This window comes from Camelus ferus, chromosome 2 (genome assembly GCF_009834535.1).
Source record: "Camelus ferus isolate YT-003-E chromosome 2, BCGSAC_Cfer_1.0, whole genome shotgun sequence".
NCBI lineage: Eukaryota > Metazoa > Chordata > Mammalia > Artiodactyla > Camelidae > Camelus > Camelus ferus.
In genome coordinates this window covers 59,255,398-59,273,785 of record NC_045697.1, presented here as the reverse complement: position 1 = coordinate 59,273,785, position 18,388 = coordinate 59,255,398, and the positions used below count along the sequence as shown (strand labels likewise).

General features: G+C 37.7%; 1 pseudogene; it reads right to left on the bottom strand.

The window, feature by feature from the left end:
• Positions 1 to 10,974: 10,974 nt before the first annotated feature.
• LOC102523493 lies at positions 10,975 to 11,713 on the bottom strand (annotated as a pseudogene).
• Positions 11,714 to 18,388: the final 6,675 nt, after the last annotated feature.

The window sequence follows — 18,388 nt, the reverse complement described above, 5'->3', positions numbered from 1 at the left end:
TTTTATATTGCAATTGGGGTAGGGGAGGGATAGAGAGGAATCAAATTCCAGTTAAGCAGTGAAAGATACACATTAAAAAAAGTTCTAGACGCATATTAAAGCCACTTGTTAAACTAATCCTACTGGAAACAAAAAACTCTTTTAATAGTCATACAATAAAATTCAATTCAAAAATATTTGTCAAGAGACTACTATGTATAAAGCACTTTGATAAGACTTATAGATAACACAAAAGACTGTTCTCGCTCTCAGTAATTACTAAAAATAGAAGATATAATTAACTAGAGAACTAATTTTTAGACAACATTTTCAAATCAAGTAAAACACTTATCGAATGCCTAGGATGAGCACAGCACTGCTAAGAACAAAAGGTGGCTATACACAGACGAACAAAATGTGCCATTGGCAGCAAGTAATTTAACTCTAAAAGAAAACATAATTTTTCCTAGAATTAGCTACCAGAGATTATAAAATATACATCCATCCAGTCCATCTTCAATAGGTTTGGAATCATCATTATATCACGTTTAAAATCCACCTCTATCCTTGCTCAGTGGCATCTAGTGGTCATACTCCTTTTTCCCTTTTACATCATGGCTCAGCATAACATGCCAAGGGGACTATAGCAGTCAGCACATTGTGTTTTTCTTATAGTCATACTTTGTTTGGCTCATGCTGTTTTAGATAGAGAAGCTGCACTGCTAAATTAAAAGGCTATGTACTCCCAGCGAGTGGGTGCTGATGACCTAAATGATTGGAAAGAGAGTGATTTGCTATGCCATCTGAACTCTGAGTATGCAGAGCAGAGTTGTGCGTGGGGCATAGCTCTGTGCTTTCCTGTGCATTCATGCACTAGGATTTCCCACTCTGCATAATTGGTCACTTTATACTAAAATAATTAATAAGAAAGGATTTTAATATCGTGCATGTTGCTAATGGTGTGTTGCTACTAGCATAAAAATACTTCAAATGTATCTCTGGAACGTGCAAGTGTTTCAACCCAGCATCAGACGTTCTCAGGGCTGGATGGCAGACTAGTGACAGAGGGTTGTGTTTTTCAGAATGACTGAAAAGACCTCATCTGCTGCTTATAATTGTAGGTGCTAAATGCCAATAGTCTGTTTCCATTTTGAAGGGAAGTTTGGTATTATGTCAAAGCCAATGGTATGTTTATATTCTTGAGATTTGTGGCAAAAGTTGGTAGAAATGCTCAAGGAGATGAGTTTTTAAATATGGAAGCAACTGAAGGGCAAAACACAGAAACATATACATGAAATCTACTCTCAGGGACTCTGGGTACAGCTGACTTCTCTCTTGAGTTCAGATGAGTACCTAGAGGCTGGATCCGGTCCTCATAGTGATAAAAATAACATGTTCTCACATTTATGATGATAGACACCTCTTATTTAGACAACTTCTACCAACAGCAAAAAAATAAAAATCAAAAATTCTCATTGCTAGCACTTCCCTACTCACAGCTGCTTCCTTTCCATACTAATCACTAGCAAAGCAGACACCCATCTCAAAATTGACCAGAGAATGCAAATGGAAATAAAAATCTTCACTAAAGCATCTGAATATGATAACTGTCTGATGACAGTACTTAGGAGAAAGGGGAAATTTTAAAGAGGAAACTGAAACCAGAAAGAGATAAAGTGTAACATGTTTCAAATTGTTAAGTGTGTGTTCAGATTGAAGTGTCATGTATGTCTATGAATATAAAGATATCTGAGAAGATATGAGTTTTTATCTTTTTCAAGGTGATACTGCTTTATTCATTTAACATGCCTATCATGAGAAATGAGAAATTATTCCTTCTTGTTAGATTGGGGTTCACAGAAACAATGGCATTTTTCCTGAGTGTTAAAGAAGAACCAAAATCTTTGTGTAGGGGAAAGATGGAAGGTGATGATGTTGAACTAACAGCACTTTCCATCCTGTGGACCATTAAAATTGATCCAATTTTGGTGAATGTCTCAACCGTGCTTGGGGAAGCTGCCTTTTAGGCCCAAGGTCGGTCCCTTATGTCATTAGAGCTGATCCAAACCTGACACCCCTTGCCTGATTTTCCAGTTACACTTGCTTCTGAGCTATCTAGAGCTATGCCTTGTGGTTTAGGATTGTGCAACTCAGAATTCCATCAGCCTTTTCTCATGCCTTTACCACAGTTGTCCCAATGGAACTTAAAGCAGGTACTCAGATATTCTGCTATATTCCATTTTTCACATATGCCTCATCCAGCATATGAGAATTGTAAGCATTAAAAATTGGCTATCTTCTAGGACCATGCTTTTGTTTTCATTGATCTTGTCCTGTCACTTGATAATCACCAAAGTGTAAAGAATCTGGTGTTACAGAAACAGAGATGATGACAGAAATTGACCGCCTTGTGGACATTTTGCATACTATTGGGTTTGTGGATATTTTTAAAGATAACTTGGAAACTAGAAAATTCTATAAAAATGTAAGGGAGTAGTTGCAGTTAACAGTATTATGCTGCTGGCCTTCCAATGACACACAGACTCTGAGTCAATTTTCTTTCTCATTTTCAGACATGACAATACACATATCTCAACGTGGTGTTCATATGGCTCACACTCAAACCCTGCCAACCGAGAGTGGAGTTAGGTTGCTGCAACTTCTAAGCACAATTGACTCACTCACTAACTAACTTAAGGTTGTAGTTGATAATATCAACATAGATTCTATCTTAACTGGACTCATCAGTGAAGAGAGAAAGAGCTTTCTGTTAGTTCTAGTCATAAGCTCACAGAATGTCAAAGGGGACCTTAGAGAACATCTGGCTGCCGAGTCCCAACATGCAGCTGCACAAATTTTCTAAAAGTTATGAGAGAAATTGGACATTTTCTATACAATATCACACATGGATATAAAAATAAGTTTCTTTGATTTTAATTGGCATTTTTAAGTGTAACAGAGGAAAACAATCCTAAGTGAATTATTTGTGAATTGTAATCAATTATTAAATATTAATAATAATTTTTGATACAAATCTTTTTTTTTAATTCTCTGACTTATCTCTTGTCTTGCCCTCTTCCTAATCCATTCTCCATGTTGCTAACATTATGCCATTTCTAAAAAATCAAACCTGATCAAAAGCTTCCTTATTTATCTCTTTCAAGATTCTTATTTGCCTAAGAGACAAAGCCCAACTGCTTATCAGAGCACAGAAGACATTCAGTGCCCAAGCCCCAGCCTACCTTTTCAGCTACATTTCTCATCTAGCTTCTCATTTCCTTCTACCCACCATCCACCCACTCGTCTAACTTCAAACCATACAAAACTGCATGACTTGCAGTACTTAAAAACGCCAGGATATTTCATGCTGCCTGGCCTTTGCATTCACTGCTTCTTCTGCCAGGAGCACTCTTTCCATCTTTGTTTGCCTAGCAAACAAACACCTACTCATCTTTCAGAATTCAGCTCAAGCATTACCTTTTCTATAAAGAGTTTCTCCCTCCTGGACGTCTGCCCCAGTAGAATTACCACTCTCCTATTTCTGGTGTATCCATCGTAGTACATTTAGCATAAGGTATACATCCTCATGTACATGTCTGCTCCTGCACTTTCACCCCGTTCCCTCCACTGGATTGTTTTCAGGTCAGGAAATGTACCAGAATCATCTTAGAATCCTTAGTACTAGTGCCCTTCCATTGAGCATTTGTAGAAGGAAGGAAGGAAGAAAGTAGAGAGGGAAGGAGGGAAGGAAGCAAAGTCAGAAAGTTCTATAAACTCTACTCCAAAATAGAGTTCACATCTAACAGCATCTGAGCATCTCAGCTGCTACCACCCTCATCCAAATCACTCTCCTCTGGACTTCTGCAACAGCCTGCTTCTCTGGTCTTTTTGCTTTCAGTTTTGTGTTGTTCGGTCCACCCTCCATACAGCTGCTGGAATAATCTTTCTGAAAGGCATATCAGATCATATTACTTTTCTGAGAAAATCTCTCCAGCCTTTACACTGACAAGAGCAACAAGAAAACGATCTTCACATCCCATCTCACCTCTCCAATCCCATCTTGCTTCTCTACCATTCAGCCACACTGTTCTGATATTTTTCTCACCAAGACATCAAAGTTTTCCTGTCTCAGGGCTTTTGCACTTAATGTGTCAAAAGTATTCTTCCCCAGATCTTTGCATGGCTGACTCCTTTACATCATTTGGAGACAAGTTCAAATACAACTTCCCAGAAGAAGTCCTTCTTGACCATCCTGGCACAGCCTCAGTATGGCCTCAGTCCTATTCCCAATACTATAGTTGTCTAAGTGGAATTTATCACTGAGTTTGCCTTTTGTTTGTTCACTTGTTTATTGCTACGTCCCACACTAGTAGACGAGACTTGTCTTCTTCGACACTCTAGTCCCAGGGCTTAAAACAAGTCCAGGGGCATACTGCATGCAGTGGGTGCTTAATATGTATTTGTTGAAAGGAGAGGAGAAAAGTTCTAGTTCATTCACTCTCTCATTATCCTAGATGACTATTTCACAACTTCTTTCTCCTGAAACCTGTATCTCCTCCCCAAAACTGCTTCTGTCTCCATTTGCTCCCACCTCTGGTGCTCTACCCTTCTCTGCTCCTCTGGCCTCCAGGAATTAACCCATCTAAATGCATCGTCTAGGGAGCCTGCTGCCTGGCTTCCCAGAGTTTAAAGTGGGAGTTTGGGGTAGGATACCAAAGGGCAAAAGAAAGAAGCCTGTTCTCCCTGCCTGCTGTGGTCTGTGTTCTGCCAGCCGCTGCCTCCTCCCAAATCTACAGCTTCAGAAGGGCAGCTCCTCCTCTTACCACTGCTTTCTTCCCTTTCTCCTTTAGGCCCAGCAGTCAGACAGCTTTCTGCTGGTCTTAGTCTCTTTGTGATTAGCCCTTCCAGACAATTAGTAAGACTCTTGAACCAACTGAGTTTGACTCCATTTCCTGATGTGGTCAGACTAATACAGTTATTCTAAGCCCGTGATGCTGCTTGGCACTTAACCAGAAAACCAGTATGTTCAAAAGAGAATTCCCAACACCTGCCCCACCACATCTACCTACCTACCAGCATCTGTTTCAACATCCTCTGCTATCCTGCCTGAGAGTCCAGAGCTGTCTGTCTAATATTACAGCCACTAGCAATGTGTGACCACTGAACACTTGAATATGGCTAGTATGACAGAGAAACCAAATGGGTGATCTTATTTAATTTAACTTACTACAAATTTAAATTTAAAGCTGAATACTCAGTTCAGCCACTGGCAAATACTAAACATGTTTGGAATACCTGTGTATATAAATCCACTTTCTGAACAGTTCTTTTTCCAGAAATCTAAATACCAATTAAGTATTTCTGATGAAAATTTCATGACCAAATTAAGATGTTCTGTAGACATAAAAGACTTTGAAGATCTAGTACAGGATTTGAAGATCAGGCACAAAATAAAGATTGTAAAATTGCTCATTAATATTCATGTTATTACATGTTGAAATACTATTTTGAGTATACCGGACAAATATATTATAAAATTAATTCATCTGTTAATTTAAATGTGATACCTAGAAAAAAGTAAATTACATGGATGGCTCATATTCTCTTTCTACTGCACAGCACGGCTCCAGATCCACTCTCTGGGCCCCTAAATTAAGTCAACCTTCCACTTGTGCACCAGCTCATTTTCCTCTCACCTGCTGGAACACACCATTTTAGCAATTCTCACCTCTCTTTCCAAAATTATCAAGTTTTTCTTTCAATTATATCCTTCCTATCCACACACAAACATGCTATTATTTTTCCCCTTCAAAAAAAACATTATCTTCACCCAATTTCAACCACTATTTTGGTATTCTCCTTGGCATCAAAATTCCCTGGAAGTGTTGTGATATTCATGGTCTCTAATTCTGGTTATCTGATTCTCTCATAAACCACTTACCCCTTCCACTGAAATGACTCTTACTGAGGTCACAGGGGTAAGACAAGGTTACACTGGCCACTACACCTCTACATTGCTCACCCACTGGTCTGTTCTAAGTCCTTTTGTTAGTTATTGTATCAAATAAATTTGAAAAAAATTGTTAGCTCCTTTCTTGATATACTATCTTTTTTTCCCATTTTCCAGAATATCACACTGTTTAGATTTTTCTTTGGTACCACTGATTGCTCCTTCTGGTCTTCTTATTAACCTTTCCTTATGTGCCCACCCTCTTGACATTGGCATGCTCCAGGATTCAGTCCTTGATCTTCTTTCTCTCTCCTTTTGGTGATCTACATCAAGTCTTGTGGCTTTAAGTATCCACTGTTTGCCAATTATTCCAAAATATATATCTCCAGACCTGAAATAAGTCTGAATTCTAACTCCTATTTCTAACTACCTAGTCGGCATCTTAAACTTAACTTTTTCAAAACTGAACTCCAATCTTTCTGATCTGAATGTTTGGGTTGCTTTAGCCACAAAATTCACAGTCATCCTGGATTTCTTTTTCTATTACACAACAGCACATCAGTCAGGAAATCCTACTGGCTCTATCTTCAAAATATATCAAGAATCTGACCACTTTTCACCACCTCCAGTGTTATCATACTGGACTGAGCCCCTTCATCTCCTACATGGATTACTGCAGAAGCTTCCTAATAGCTCTCTCTGTTTCTCCTTTGCCTCAGTCTATTCTCAGCACAGCAGCCAGAGTAAGCATAATAACAAGAAAATCAAATCTGGCCTTTCCTCTGTTCAGGAAAATTGAATAAGTCACCATTTCATTTGGGGTATATCCAAACTCTTAACAATGGAGAACAACCTCTACACAATATGGCCAAGACAACGCTAAGACCATGTCTCCTTTTATTATCCAATTTCCTCACTCTACTTCAGACACACCAGCCTCCAAGTTCTTTCTAGAGATCACCATCTTAGGCCCTTGCAATGGCTATGCCCTCTGCCTGGAACAATTTCCCTGCAGATATCCATATGCTACTTCCTTCATGTTTTTCAAGTCTTTGCTCAGAATTCACCATTCCTATGAAGCCTGATCTGATCCTCTATTTTAAGTTGTGATTTCACCCCAAATCCTATTTCCCTCATCCTGCTGATTTTTTGTTGTCATCTCCTAGAACTCACTGTCTTCTTATATACTATAAGTTTTACTTACTTTTATGGGTTTTTTTTTAATTTCCCACTCCACTAGTATGTATAGTCCACTAGGGCAGAAGTTGTGTCTACCATACTGTCTATCTAAAATAATGCCTGGCACACAGATGTTCAAAAACTATCTGTAAAATGACATGATAGTTCAATTCCTTCAATGACCCTTAATTATTCAACTCTTAATGCCCATGTTTTCCAAAGCTATCAAGAGTCTAAGTTCCAGTTAAAGAAAAAAATATGTTTCAGACTAAGATGTGCTTGAAAGTCCTGATGCTCAGAGATCATGGTGGAGATGTTTAAGTGTAAGAGATAGAAGACAGGTGATCTACTGAGGAACTGCAGCCTAACAGTCGCCGCGAAGGCTGACCAGTCTGCAACAGTAGCTCTTCATGTAGCCTAAGACTTTCACCACAGGGTAGAGTTAATAGCTGCCTCTGATTTCTGCTAGTAAGTAAGTGAAATAGAAGCACAGAATGCCCCAAATAGAAGAGCCTGGGGATCATCTGGTCCAATTTCCTCCTGCAGCTACTCAGTAGTAGAGCTTGAATTTGGGACATATGTCTCCCAATCAAGGGCTATTCCCAATATCCTACACTGCCTCCTCTATTGTGCATGTATAACTTTATATGCAAAAACAGGGATTATAAATTCAGGCTGTTGTTAACTGACAAGGAGCTTGTGCTTATTTATAACACAGTTATGGAGAAACGGCACATTTTCTCCGGGAATAAAGTAATATTATGCCTCTAGGCAAGCTAGCCCATGTAAGTGTATTTACCTAGAACTTGGTAGAAGTGTAATATTAATAGTATTTCAGCATCTAATCGCTATTCATAGAAGTATCACAATGGGAAACAGTGCACAAAGTTTGAATTCACTGCGTGGAGTACATCTCAGTGCCAGCTCCATAAACAAGGAAACCCCCCAAAAAGTTTTGGTGTTTCTCTACAGTGAAAGTGCATCACATACAACACATTTGCTACAGTGGAAAGTGCAGCATTCCCCTGATAGCTGGGAAAACGGATTATAATAGGTTTGCTGTTAAGTTATCATTATTGACAGAGTAACAGTCATTTTTTTTCATATTTAAGGTTTTAAAGTATTACTTAACTAAATGCTAAAGTCCTTAAATTAATCAATAATATTGAATATATGACACACTCATTCTCTGGTATTTCAGCTTTCATATATGCTGTAGGCAGAATATTGTTCCCACTATATGTTCCCATTTTCATCCCTGAAATATATGAAATGTTACCTTACATGGCAAAAGAGACTTTGCAGAGGTGACTAAGATCAAGGACCTGGAGATGGATGATCATCCAGGATATCCGAGTGGCCCCATAAGATTACATGAGTCCTTAAATGCTGAGAACCTTTCCTCACTATGACTAAGAGAGGGAGATGAGACTATGAAAAGAGGTCAGAGAGCTGAGATGCAAAAAGGACTTTGCCCATTAATTCTGGCTTTAAAAGTGTTGACAGGGAGACATGAGACAAGGAATGTGGGGGGCCTCTAGAAGCTGAAAAAGGCAATGAAACAGATTCTCCCCTGGAACCTCCAGAAAGGACCACAGCCTTGCCAATCCCTTAGTAACCAGAGACCCACGTCAGACTTCTGAACTATGGGGCTGTAAGATAATATATTTGTATTGTTTTAAGCCACTAAATGTGAGGTATTTGTTATGGCAGTTTTATTATTTTATTAACAAACTAATATTGTATTCACTTAGAAATATTTTTCTCACTAAGTATAACCCAGATAACAGCTAGAATCTCCTTGCCTCTAAAATCAAGATCACAAATGCAAATCCCTAGTCCACTGTTTATAAGAATCAATTCTTCCCCCAAACTTGAATGGACTGCAAGACTAGGCGTGGTTCTCAAGGTCAGCTCCATCTCTGTTTGCTGAAATAATTCAGTATAGAAAACATTTCTACAGGATACAAACTACTATACATAAAATACATAAGCAGCAAGGTTTACTGTATATAACACAGGGAACTATTTTCAATATCGTATAATAATCCGTAATCTATAATGGAAAATAATCTGAATATATATATATAAGTAAATCACTTGCTGTATACCTGAAACTAACACTATACTGTAAATCAACTATATTTCAATAAAAAAGAACCACTTCTTCATTTCTCTTGTATGTCCCCGTTTATAGAGCATAGATAAACCCAAGTGGAATTTAATCATTGTCCCGTATTTCCACCAAATTATTTGTGTGCATAAGATTATACTGAAGACAGGAAATTCATGCCATAGGGAAAAAAACATAAAAACAAATGTTTTTCAAAAAATTTTCTTTACTTTTCCTTCAGCTGAAATTTCAGAATCTATCCCGCTGTTAATTTCTCAAATTCCACTGCAGAGTAGTTTGGGACCTTTTCTTCTACTGAGTTTTACAAGCCTCAAATTTTGGCTCTCTTCTCCCCAGCCAGTGACTTGCCAAGGGTTTTCTCTAAACAAACCATGTCTTCCCCTAAGGGCTGCAACTAAGATAGTTCATTCGTCACCCTTCCACATAAACTTTGACTATTTAATACACCCCTTTCCATAATCTACATAAGGAAATATTCTCCGTACCCCACTCCTCCCCACACATGTACAATAAGACAAATATTTTATAGCCATAGAGCAAACTAGATAACTATTAAATTCTAATGGTATCATGGCTACCTTTCTCATGAAACAGTGAATAGAAAAGGAATGTTAACTCTAAACATTTTATTAAATTGATTTCCTGTTATTTTAATATCACATACTGAAAAAATAAATGTTATCTGTATTAAGCCCCAATATAAAATTACAGAGCACTTACTTATAAAGCAACTCACTAGTGATTTACAGGAAAAAGAGGGAATTTTATTGACTATTAACTATGTATCAAGTACTTTTCAAGTATTATCAAATTTAATCAACACAATAAATAACAATTATCTAAAAGTAGCTGATACCACAAGCCAGCACAGCATATGTATTTTCTCATGTATTTTTCAATAACTCTATAAGGTAGGTACAAATATCCCCATACTATGGATAAAGAATGCAACGCATAGAAAGGTTAAGTAATTTTCCCAGTGGCAAAAAATTTGATGAAGCCAAGATTCATGTTCTGGGATGCTTGACCCAGAGATAATCCTTCTACCCTGCAGGCTGTAATACTGTGCAATCAAATTACACAAAAGCAAATTGAAGTTCCAAGAATTCAAACAACGTCCCTAGAGTCCCACAACTAATGGGCCAAAGGCTAGCTTCCCAAGCTCAGCCCATACAGCACACCAAAGCTTATGCACTTTCCATAATGTGCACGAGTTTAACAACTTGCAACCCCAAGGAACAAAAATTTGACTGAGAGATAACCACATTGACCCATTTTTTACCTCCTCAGTTTTGACGCTAAGCTATCTAAAACAAATTTGATATATAAAATAATATTTTTGAGAGTCATCATCTTATGGAAAGGGTAAAAACTTTATAGTGAAAAAGACCCAATTTCACATTTAACACTTATATAGAATATTTCCAAAAGCATGCATAAGAAAAGAAAGAAGCTTTGACTCTAAGAAAACAAAAGAGGAGCTGGCAGATTGGGATAAAAGAAGACATATTTCACTAAATACACTTTATAGTTGAAGAATTTTCTGTAATAGATAAATGTGTCAATTACTGAAAAAAATTAAATTTTAAAGGTACATTTAACGTAAAGTACCTAGCATTGTAAACAGCATAGAGTAGGCACTAATAAGTGGCCTTTCTCTTTTCTTTAAGAAACTGTTTATTTCTGTCAACCTTATTTCTACTTTCTGTTTAAGAGTCTGTGGAAGGGCAGCTTAAGACCACCTAGTGGTTGTTCCTACCTGTTCAGTGGCCTGTGCAGCAGGGTTGGGGACCAGTCCTCAGTGGCGGGATGAGGCCCCGGTCTTCAGTAGGGAACTGCTGGACAGGCACAGAGGGCACCTTCATCTTCAGACCAGCCTGCAACCTTGGGTGGTAGCAGTAAGTTTTGAAGCTGGAACAGTCCATTTACCCTAAAATTCCTCCTTGCTCACAGCCTTTCATCAGAGACTGCTCTTCCTTTTCAGTCTCTTCGGAGTCTCTGCAGTAGAGATGAGGCATAGCCTCCTGGGGCGTTCCCTCAAGGTACTGCCACACGGTCACAGAACTTGCAGGCCAGCGTCTACCACCTCAGACACCCTGAGTGAGCTCCCTTATTGCTGTGTGGGATGGCAACGTCTACAGAATGCAGAGGAGAGTCTGTGTTACACGGAACAATGGTAGGGCAGGTTAACATAAGGCAGCCTCTGTGAGAGACTGGTGGTTAGTCCTGGGATCAGTAACCTCCTCCAGGAAGGCTGCCTGGATCTGGGTAGTGAAGGTTCCGGGAATGAAGTGGTCAGCAATAGGGGTGGCTCCAGTGGCAGCAGCAAACTTCAGCAGCTCATTGGCCAGTGTCTCTGGAAAATATGACGGTGACATCAGCTGGGCTTCCGACAACAATGTCACAAGCTTTTCCAGTTTCTCTTCAGATTTATGATATAGAAGCCAATTCTCCTTTTGTAGATGTACCATGCCATTTGGAAGTCAAGGTTGGTGCCACCTAAGTACGCTCCTGATGCCAGGAATTTGAGGGCATCCTCCTCCTTCATTTGCAAAAAATCAACAGCTCTGGACATTGTGAAAGCTTCCCATTAGTTTATGATAAGAACCCAGAACAGCGCCCTATGGTCTAAGAACTGAGAAAAGCTCTTTTCATTGAAAGATGAGAAAAACCTTAATATCAAAAGGATACAAAATTCTTAAGAAAGAATTGTTTTAGAGCCAAATAGCGTCCTCACTCCACGGATGCTGCTGCTAAAGGAAGCACGGTCTTCAATAGTTGTCTTCTCATATTAAAATAAAAAGCAATTTCTTAGGAACAGGGTTGAAAATATAAAAGATGCACTGGATTTTTATTTAAGAAAAGATGCTAAGCTTGACTTGGCTTAATAGAGCTAGCTTACAAAATTCATAAAACAAGAAATGTTTTAATGGCAGAGAAATTAATTTGGAACTTTAAGTTTTAAGATGTATATTTAGTCTATAAATTTTGCAACTCTTATAAAAAACACCAACCAAAATAAAACACAGCACTAAAAAAAACAAATAAAGATGCAGGTTTAGTATATCCAATTACCACTAGATTTTTCACACAGAAAAAATGAAAAATTGCTGTAATTAGGATATTAGGATAATCAGGATATTTACATGAGACATTTGCTGAGTTGTTTGCGTCTTAGATTCTCTCCAATCTGATGGAAAAGAATGATGAAGGCAGAAAAGCAGGGCAATAGGATATCGTTTGGCTCATTAAAAGGAAAAACCACCACTTCTAACTTAGCAAAGTTGAGCTAGAGGTAGTTTCAGAAAGAAAAGAGGAAAAACAAATATTATGCTGCCTTGAAAAAAATTTTCAGACACTACCTGTCTACGAAGTTTTTGAAAAAATAGGATAGTTAAGAGTTTAGTATTATTTATTACTCATAGCATGTGGCCAATCATCCTAATTATGAAATAACCTTTCCATCTTGATTCATAAAGCAACAGTCTTTTCAAAGACTAGGCAGCATCTAGTGTTTGTCCTTATTCAACAAAAGTTTATTGAATGCTTTCTAAATATAAAGTAGCATGCTAAGTGCTCTAAGTGATAGAACACACCGTATCCAGTCCCTGGTCACAATCACCAACAAAATAAGCATAGGACATTATTCCTGCTGAAATGAAACTTGAAACCTAGTGGGACAGCTAAGACATGTAAAATAATTATAGTAAAAGGCATTATTTGAAAAGTGCCTAATAAGTATAAAAGATATTCTTCAATAGATGCTTAAAAGAAGGATGCAGCTGGATGAACAGAGAAAGCCTAATGGAGGACAAGATATGAGTGCAGAGCATCAGTCCCACCCTGGGCCTTCTTCAGCCATCCCCTCTTGTGACAAGATGAAAAAAACAAGCTGCAGAGTATGATCTGGTCAGGTCTGAATGCTTGTTCTGTTACCACTATTTGGGCAAGTGAGGGTAAATGTCTTACCCTCTGTGAACCCACCTCCTTACTTGTAAAGTAGAGGTGAACAATATCCATGTGCATTTTAAATTTCTCTTTTAGAGATACAACTTTTTCACTTGATCACCCCTTAGCAGTCTGGTTTCATCCGACTCCTCATCACTGGAATCAGCACTGCAACAGGCACGCCTCAATTACCATTTACCATGTTATGATTACTAAATCTAACTGAGGTCTTAATCTCTCTGTTGCCTTTGACTCCCTTGATTAATCACTCTTTGAAACTCTTTCCTCTCAGTCTTAACAACATACACTTGAAGCTACTTTCCTCTGTAGAAGTATTTTTCAAACTGCAGATCCAAACTCACTAGTGGACTCAGTTAATGGAGCACCACCACAAATTTGTTTTTCTCATAAAATAAAATAGAATTGACTTGAAAGCAGACACATCATCACTAATTATAATAAATATTGTTTGTTGACGTATTTGTTTCGGGGGTAGGCGTGTGCATGCGTGCATGTGTGTGTGTGTGTGTGTATAGATGGGCTACTGTGCATTTTTTTGTATAACTGGGCAAAATATAAAATGTATTTCTCATTGCAAGTCATGGTGAACATTCTGCAAGCCATGGTTCTAGAACCACTCCTTCTCAGTTTAATTTGCTAGTTTCTATTCTTACACCAATCTCTTTAATATTGATTCTCTTCTTCCATCTATAACCCTTAATTATCTCTTTGCTAGCTCTCTCTCTTGAACTTCACAGCCTAGTTTTCAATATTACCACCTACATCACCACCTGGTTTTTTATAGATACCTAAAGTCAATATAAATTATTGATCATTTTAATTGAGTGACATGAAGAAAGTGGTATGTTAGCCTGATTAAGCTGACAATATGGTAAGTCTGAAGAAGAGAGACTGGAAGCAGGAAGATGAGCCAGATATTGCTGTGATCCAGGTTAAAGTGATTGAAGAATAAATTAACTTAAAGGTCACTATGAGAAAACAGTAAGTTTCATAGCAATTTCAGAAATTAAGAAAGTAATTTCTTTATATATTAATATTAAGGTGATGCATGTCAAATTTGATATCAAGTCTGAAGAATAGGAAGATTCGATTATTTCTCCAAAGTTTTCAATCTGAAGATGAAAGCAATTTCAATACTAATAATTACCAGTGGTAATAATATTATGTTTATTTTATTTTAACTTGGGCCACTAGCAGCCTACTACACTCGAGAAGGTCAAAGGCTGAAATCTGTCTAGAACTAAGCCCAGCCCATAACTCGGTCCCACAGATATTTTGGTTTAATAAAGAATATGCATCTATATTTAGATTCAATTTTGCACTGAAAGTTTTTTTTAATCAAAAAATAAATATATATTCAGCTAAACCAACTCTTCTGAAATTCTAGTGCTGGCTGAACCTTTAGATCTCTACTTGTGCCATAATCAAACAGATAAATAAATAGGTCATAACTTTTAAATCTTTCCAATAGTTCTTCATTATTTAAAAATTAAATTAAAAAATAGAAATGTAAAATTCAAACCATTACCTGGATTTTCAAGTCCTAGATTTATATGTAAAGGTATTTTCCCCCAGTGGATCCCCTTTACTTCACAGGAAAGTGGTTCTTGCTCTTTTCTAGAATGGTTTAATTTTCAAACTATGTGTCAACAAAGAAATCTGTGATACTCTTATGTCAAATAATTACTTCCTTCATTTTCTCCGCCTAAACTTCATAAAAATGCACCCTAACTATACTTTAACAGAGTGATGACAGTATAATTAGATCAAGACCTCAGCAAAGATGAATTATAATGGAATGAAGACAGTTCTGGGTTACAGTTTGAGGTCCTGCTACCATCCTTCAGTGATTCCATCTACACAAAATGACTACCTTGGGGAAGGATACAGCTCAGTGTTAGAGTGCTCGCCTAGCATGCATGAGATTCAATCCTCAGTACCTTCATTAAAAATAAATAAACCTAAAAAGTCAATGAGTGCTTATAAATTCATGTTTTTACCTTCCTACCAATAAAAGAAGCAATGAGATGATACTGATTAATGCATAGTATCATTGAAACACAATTGGACTTGAAATCAGAAGACCCTTTTTAAGGTCAGATTTTATTATTTGCTAGTGATTTTGCCTTAGAGAAGTCACTTAAGCTCTCTGGTGGTCAATATTTTTCCCTTGTAAATAAAATTAACGTATTTTGTAATCTAGAAGACAGTGACACATACAGCACCTAAATGACAATATTCCTCCAGGTTTTCTTCTGAAATACTCTATGAAATGAGCCTAAGGAAAAGGGAACAGACCAGCAGCTGAACCACTAGTTACACAAAAGTAAGTAAGGAAAAGAAGGTGTAGGTTCAGAGAAGTTTATCTGAAAATGGTTCCTTGTGATAAAGGCAAGGGGAATATGGTCCACACGTAGCTCAAAGTATGCTAGGTCAATAAATAAAGACAGGTTTTTTAAAAAGGAGGGAAAAAGAGAAGTGGAGTTCACACAAATTCTTACATTGTAAGAAGCTGCATGCCAAAGTGCATAGCAAGCACATGAGGATATAACTGGGTTCACAAGTAAGGGGTCCTACCAGTGGCATTTTTTCAATCTGAATATGTACGATTATGTAAGCTTATTGGGAATCATTTAGTAAAAGCATATGATTGTCAGTCAAAGCGTAGGTAGACATAAAGTATGAATGCTATTGCTATGTTTGTATTCAAGAAAAATGGCATTACAGCAATGCTAATAGAATATTATTTTTTAAAGTCATACAAATTGTATTCATGGCTTGCTTTCTTATACTCCAGGTATGTGTTGATAAATGTAGAGGGGAGACTGAGCTGGAGCATAAAACATCTCATTCTCAAGAGATCTTGCACAGCACAAAACAGCAAAAACTGCTCAGGAAGTGGGTAAATGCAGGTTTGCATCAGTCTTTCAGAAACTGGAATCATCACTGGCACCAAGTCCATCATTCCCCAAAAATACAAGTCCAGTGGGAAGGATATGTTCTGTTAACTAGGTTCCCCAAGGAAATATCTTTTTTCTCTTCTCCTGAATTTATATGATTAAGCAATCTCATTACACAAATGATGGGAGGTTGCTAAGCCCTGGGGAATTCTTAAGATAGATAATTCTGCCAGTCCATGAATGATTCAAAAACATATATCCCTTCCAATGGGACCAGATGCTTTTCCTAAAGCACTGTATCTCTGGAAATTAACTCAAAATTTCTTTTAACTACGTGTTGAATGAGCTTGGCCTCACAGCAAGCGTGATGAATAAGAAGCATGGCCAGTGGGCAAGAGGAAGACACTAGAATCATGTAAAAGAGATAACTTAAAGCAATCTACATTTCTGTAGGGCAGGGCTCTGAAGGAGGGCCCATTATACAAAGAAGAGTGCCCAAAGAGACCATAGTTTGTTTCAAAAGCCACCAAAATCTGAGGAACTCCAATCAGGCAAATGGAGACACAGAGCCAAGGTTCTATCCAAGAAGCAGACAAGACTTTTAATCAGGTCTATGATAGCAACCAGGGATCAGGTTATGCAGTCATTCAAAAGACACCAAACAGACAATGACCATACCAGGAACAAGATATAGCTCCTGATGATATGGCAATACCAAAAGCTAATCAAAGTGTTAAGAGTTCTTTTCCAGGTAAGCTGTTCAGGACAACCCTTAACTCCAGGTGAAAACTAGTATTTACCAGTCCATGAAGGCAAAATTGAGACAACTAATGAGGCCTATATGGAAGACATGTAGACCCAATAAATTTATTTCAGTCATACCAGATCCTAACTGAGTATCATCAAAATTATTTCTAGACCTTACCACATTAATGGGATTGAAATAACCAACCTATTCCTGATATTCATTAACATGATTTCAGGAACTAAGCAAGGATGCATCTTCACATAAAGGGCAGGGAAGACCATAGCTGATCAGGAAAGGAAGCAGCAGAAATTACCACCAGCCCGCATATATAACAAAGTCTTCATTTGTCTGGGTCAACAAGATCCTTCCTATCCCACAAACCTACATCCAGAGGAGAAGAGAAAGTGATAGGGTGAAAAGAGAAAATTCAAGATATCTATCTTCTCTATATTTTTCCCACTAGAGATTTTTTTCTAGATGAACTAAGTTTAGCCATTTATGTCCCTGAATATAACAAGATCATTCCAGATTTTCACTACAGATGTTTCTGAGTTATAGTGTTTTTATACCTCTTGTTAACAGACTACGTTTTACTCAGAAATATTTACAATCAACAATTTGATCTTTCAACAGTAAATTCATTGCATTTATACTAAACTAAGCATCACAATTCTTTAAAATACAGATTAATTAAATATTATTTTAATTTTGTTATTTAGAAAGATAAACAATGAAAAAAGTTAACAAACTTGGGACCATTTATGACACTTGAGCCCATAATACTGAAACTTTAAGTTAGCTGGACCCCTTTCTACTATCAAATTGTTAGCCTCTAAATCCAGTGTGATTGTGTTCATCTTTCTGGTTCCTTCTCACGTTAATCCTACTCCTCCTAATCTTTATGCCTCTTCTATGTTACTTCTATTATCTTATTTCTACCCCCATAAACTTCGTCATTTGGTCTCTACATTTTGATTCACAGCTTATCTTCAAGGATTTTGGCAAAGATACTCATTCCATTCCTCCGTACCTCCCATGGCTCACTCAGATACATCAGATGATCTTTGTTAGGGACTGAGTGTTTGTGTCTCCCCAAAATTCATACATTGAAGCCCTAACACTCAGTACGACTGTATTTGGAGCAAGGAAGTAATTAAGGTTAAATGAGGTCATAAGGATGGGGCCCTGATCTAATAGGTTTAGTGCCCTTTTAAGAAGAGTCAGTAGAGAGCTCATACATGCTGTATCTCTCTGCCCATGTTCAGAGGAAAGGATACGTAAGGACAAAGTGGCCATCTACAAGCCAGGAAGAGAGCCTCATGGGAAATTACTCTGCCCTACCTTGATCTGGGACTTCTATCTCCTAGAACTGTGAGAAAATAAATTCCTATTGTTTAAACCACCCAGTCTGTGGTATTCTGCTATGGATTCCTGAGTCATCTAACTCCTAGATTTGAAACCCTAGACTCCTTAACTACTACAACACCACAATTTCCCCAATATGCCCCTCTTAAGCAAATGATTGGGGG